The following is a 5901-nucleotide window of genomic DNA, read 5'->3' as shown; positions in this document are numbered from 1 at the left end:
GAATATTGACCTTTTAGCTGGCTTTGGTACCGTGGACATGACCTAGGACCTTAAGGTTCTGCATGAAAGGAGGACTAGCAGCCGAGTTGCACGGGAGAATGTGAAAAGTGTTCATATGTAGTAAAAAAATGAGACATCCGTCCGTTTTCGTCATTTGTTATCGAATCGACTTAAAGCCACATCGTCACATTGGCCGCTCTTCTCTCTGAAACGGTTGTACTTATCGTCTACAAAGCTATGTCGCGTGCTGCGGTATGCGGAGACACTAAAAGCACCATAGTAGAACACAGATGAAGCTTCTAAGTTAATGTAATAGCCAGTAAGAAGTAGTACAACTCAAGTTTTAGGTATTGAATATTGAATTTTTAGCTGGCTTTGGTGCCTTGGACATGAGCTAGGACCTTAATATTCTGCATGAAAGGAGGACTAGCAGCCGAGTTGCATGAGAGAATGTGAAAAGTGTTCAAATGTAGTAAAAACCTGAGAAATACGTCTGTTTTAGTCATTTGTTATCGAATCGACTTAAAGCCAGATCGTCACATTGGCCGCTCTTCTCTCTGAAACGGTTGTACTTATCGTCTGCAAAGCTATGTCGCGTGCTGCGGTATGCGGAGACACTAAAAGCACCATAGTGGAACACAGATGAAGCTTCTAAGTTGATGTAATACCCAGTAAGAATTAGTACAATTCAAGTTTTAGGTATTGATTATTGACTTTTTAGCTGGCTTTGGTGCCTTGGACATGAGCTAGGACCTTAAGATTCTGCATGAAAGGAGGACTAGCAGCCGAGTTGCACGGGAGAATGTGAAAAGTGTTCATATGTAGTAAAAACCTGAGAAATCCGTCCGTTTTCGTCATTTGTTATCGTATCGACTTAGAGCCAGATCGACACATTGGCCGCTCTTCTCTCTGAAACGGTTGTACTTATCGTCTACAAAGCTATGTCGCGTGCTGCGTTATGCGGAGACACTAAAAGCACCATAGTAGAACACAGATGAAGCTTCTAAGTTGATGTAATAGCCAGTAAGAAGTAGTACAATTCAAGTTTTAGGTATCGATTATTGAATTTTTAGCTGGCTTTGGTGTCTTGGACATGAGCTAGGACCTTAAGATTCTGCATGAAAGGAGGACTAGCAGCCGAGTTGCACGGGAGAATGTGAAAAGTGTTCATATGCAGTAAAAACCTGAGACATCCGTCCGTTTTCGTCATTTGTTATCGAATCGACTTAAAGCCAGATCGTCACATTGGCCGCTCATCTCTCTGAAACGGTTGTACTTATCGTCTGCAAAGCTATGTCGCGTGCTGCGGTATGCTGAGACACTACAAGCACCATAGTATAACACAGATGAAGCTTCTAAGTTGATGTAATATCCAGTAAGAAGTAGTACAATTCAAGTTTTAGGTATTGAATATTGAATTTTTAGCTGGCTTTGGTGCCTTGGACATGAGCTAGGACCTTAATATTCTGCATGAAAGGAGGACTAGCAGCCGAGTTGCACGGGAGAATGTGAAAAGTGTTCATATGTAGTAAAAACCTGAGAAATCCGTCCGTTTTCGTCATTTGTTATCGAATCGACTTAGAGCCAGATCGACACATTGGCCGCTCTTCTCTCTGAAACGGTTGTACTTATCGTCTACAAAGCTATGTCGCGTGCTGCGTTATGCGGAGACACTAAAAGCACCATAGTAGAACACAGATGAAGCTTCTAAGTTGATGTAATAGCCAGTAAGAAGTAGTACAATTCAAGTTTTAGGTATCGATTATTGACTTTTTAGCTGGCTTTGGTGCCTTGGACATGAGCTAGGACCTTAAGATTCTGCATGAAAGGAGGACTAGCAGCCGAGTTGCACGGGAGAATGTGAAAAGTGTTCATATGCAGTAAAAACCTCAGACATCCGTCCGTTTTCGTCATTTGTTATCGAATCGACTTAAAGCCAGATCGTCACATTGGCCGCTCTTCTCTCTGAAACGGTTGTACTTATCGTCTGCAAAGCTATGTCGCGTGCTGCGGTATGCTGAGACACTACAAGCACCATAGTAGAACACAGATGAAGCTTCTAAGATGATGTAATATCCAGTAAGAAGTAGTACAATTCAAGTTTTAGGTATTGAATATTGAATTTTTAGCTGGCTTTGGTGCCTTGGACATGAGCTAGGACCTTAATATTCTGCATGAAAGGAGGACTAGCACCCGAGTTGCACGGGAGAATGTGAAAAGTGTTCATATGTAGTAAAAACCTGAGAAATCCGTCCGTTTTCGTCATTTGTTATCGAATCGACTTAAAGCCAGATCGTCACATTGACCGCTCTGCTCTCTGAAACGGTTGTACTTATCGTCTGCAAAACTATGTCGCGTGCTGCGGTATGCGGAGAAACTAAAAGCAACGTAGTAGAACACAGATGAAGCTTCTAAGTTGATGTAATAGCCATTAAGAAGCAGTACATTTCAAATTTTAGGTATTGATTATTGACTTTTTAGCTGGCTTTGGTGCCTTGGACATGAGCTAGGACCTTAAGATTCTGCATGAAAGGAGAACTAGCAGCCGAGTTGCACGGGAGAATGTGAAAAGTGTTCATATGTAGTAAAAACCTGAGAAATCCGTCCGTTTTCGTCATTTGTTATCGAATCGACTTAAAGCCAGATCGTCACATTGGCCGCTCTTCTCTCTGAAACGGTTGTACTTATCGTCTGCAAAGCTATGTCGCGTACTGCGGTATTCGGAGACACTAAAAGCAACATAGTAGAACACAGATGAAGCTTCTAAAATGATGTAATAGCCAGTAAGAAGTAGTACAATTCAAGTTTTAGGTATCGGTTATTGACTTTTTAGCTGGCTTTGGTGCCTTGGACATGAGCTAGGACCTTAAGATTCTGCATGAAAGGAGGACTAGCAGCCGAGTAGCACGGGAGAATGTGAAAAGTGTTCATATGTAGTAAAAACCTGAGAAATCCGTCCGTTTTCGTCATTTGTTACCGAATCGACTTAAAGCCAGATCGTCACATTGGCCGATCTTCTCTCTGAAACGGTTGTACTTATCGTCTGCAAAGCTATGTCGCGTGTTGCCGTAGGCGGAAACAGGAAAAGCACCATAATAGAACACAGATGAAGCTTCTAAGTTGATGTAATAGCCAGTAAGAAGTAGTCCAATTCAAGTTTTAGGTATCGGTTATTGACTTTTTAGCTGGCTTTGGTGCCTCGACCATGAGCTAGGACCTTAAGATTCTGCATGAAAGGAGGACTAGCAGCCGAGTAGCACGGGAGAATGTGAAAAGTGTTCATATGTAGTAAAAACCTGAGAAATCCGTCCGTTTTCGTCATTTATTATCGAATCGACTTAAAGCCAGATCGTCACATTGGCTGCTCTTCTCTCTGAAACGGTTGTACTTATCGTCTGCAAAACTATGTCGCGTGCTGCGGTATGCGGATAAACTAAAACCATCGTAGGAGAACACACATGAAGCTTCTAAGTTGATGTAATAGCCAGTAAGAAGTAGTACAATTCAAGTGTTAGGTATCGATTATTGACTTTTTAGCTGGCTTTGATGCCTTGGACATGAGCTAGGACCTTAAGATTCTGCATGAAAGGAGGACTAGCAGCCGAGTTTCACGGTAGAATGTGAAAAGTGTTCATATGTAGTAAAAACCTGAGAAATCCGTCCGTTTTCGTCATTTGTTATCGAATCGACTTAAAGCCAGATCGTCACATTGGCCGCTCTTCTCTCTGAAACGGTTGTACTTATCGTCTGCAAAGCTATGTCGCGTGCTGCGGTATGCTGAGACACTAAAAGCACCATAGTTGAACACAGATCACGCTTCTAAGTTGATGTAATAGCCAGTAAGAAGTAGTACAATTCAAGTTTTAGGTATTGAATATTGACCTTTTAGCTGGCTTTGGTGCCTTGGACATGAGCTAGGACCTTAAGGTTCTGCATGAAAGGAGGACTAGCAGCCGAGATGCACGGGAGAATGTGAAAAGTGTTCATATGTAGTAAAAAAATGAGACATCCGTCCGTTTTCGTCATTTGTTATCGAATCGACTTAGTGCCAGATCGACACATTGGCCGCTCTTCTCTCAGAAACGGTTGTACTTATCGTCTACAAAGCTATGTCGCGTGCTGCGTTATGCGGAGACACTAAAAGCACCATAGTAGAACACAGATGAAGCTTCTAAGTTGATGTAATAGCCAGTAAGAAGTAGTACAATTCAAGGTTTAGGTATCGATTATTGACTTTTTAGCTGGCTTTGGTGCCTTGGACATGAGCTAGGACCTTAAGATTCTGCATGAAAGGAGGACTAGCAGCCGAGTTGCACAGGAGAATGTGAAAAGTGTTCATATGCAGTAAAAACCTGAGACATCCGTCCGTTTTCGTCATTTGTTATCGAATCGACTTAAAGCCAGATCGTCACATTGGCCGCTCTTCTCTCTGAGACGGTTGTACTTATCGTCTGCAAAGCTATGTCGCGTGCTGCGGTATGCTGAGACACGACAAGCACCATAGTAGAACACAGATGAAGCTTCTAAGTTGATGTAATATCCAGTAAGAAGTAGTACAATTCAAGTTTTAGGTATTGAATATTGAATTTTTAGCTGGCTTTGGTGCCTTGGACATGAGCTAGGACCTTAATATTCTGCATGAAAGAAGGACTAGCAGCCGAGTTGCACGGGAGAATGTAAAAAGTGTTCATATGTAGTAAAAACCTGAGAAATCCGTCCGTTTTCGTCATTTGTTATCGAATCGACTTAAAGCCAGATCGTCACATTGACCGCTCTGCTCTCTGAAACGGTTGTACTTATCGTCTGCAAAGCTATGTCGCGTACTGCGGTATTCGGAGACACTAAAAGCACCATAGTAGAACACAGATGAAGCTTCTAAGTTGATGTAATAGCCAGTAAGAAGTAGTACAATTCAAGTTTTAGGTATCGATTATTGACTTTTTAGCTGGCTTTGGTGCCTTGGACATGAGCTAGGACCTTAAGATTCTGCATGAAAGGAGGACTAGCAGCCGAGTTGCACGGGAGAATGTGAAAAGTGTTCATATGTAGTAAAAACCTGAGAAATCCGTCCGTTTTCGTCATTTGTTATCGAATCGACTTAGAGCCAGATCGACACATTGGCCGCTCTTCTCTCTGAAACGGTTGTACTTATCGTCTGCAAAGCTATGTCGCGTGCTGCGTTATGCGGGGACACTAAAAGCACCATAGTAGAACACAGATGAAGCTTCTAAGTTGATGTAATAGCCAGTAAGAAGTAGTACAATTCAAGTTTTAGGTATCGATTATTGACTTTTAGCTGGCTTTGGTGTCTTGGACATGAGCTAGGACCTTAAGATTCTGCATGAAAGGAGGACTAGCAGCCGAGTTGCACGGGAGAATGTGAAAAGTGTTCATATGTAGTAAAAACGTGAGAAATCCGTCCGTTTTCGTCATTTGTTATCGAATCGACTTAAAGCCAGATCGTCACATTGACCGCTCTGCTCTCTGAAACGGTTGTACTTATCGTCTGCAAAGCTATGTCGCGTACTGCGGTATTCGGAGACACTAAAAGCACCATAGTAGAACACAGATGAAGCTTCTAAAATGATGTAATAGCCAGTAAGAAGTAGTACAATTCAAGTTTTAGGTATCGGTTATTGACTTTTTAGCTGGCTTTGGTGCCTTGGACATGAGCTAGGACCTTAAGATTCTGCATGAAAGGAGGACTAGCAGCCGAGTTGCACGGGAGAATGTGAAAAGTGTTCATATGTAGTAAAAACCTGAGAAATCCGTCCGTTTTCGTCATTTGTTATCGAATCGACTTAAAGCCAGATCGTCACATTGGCCGATCTTCTCTCTGAAACGGATGTACTTATCGTCTGCAAAGCTATGTCGCGTGCTGCGGTATGCTGAGACACTAAA

This window comes from Schistocerca gregaria, unplaced genomic scaffold (assembly GCF_023897955.1).
Source record: "Schistocerca gregaria isolate iqSchGreg1 unplaced genomic scaffold, iqSchGreg1.2 ptg000418l, whole genome shotgun sequence".
Classification (NCBI taxonomy): Eukaryota; Metazoa; Arthropoda; class Insecta; order Orthoptera; family Acrididae; genus Schistocerca; species Schistocerca gregaria.
This window is presented reverse-complemented; position numbering follows the sequence as displayed.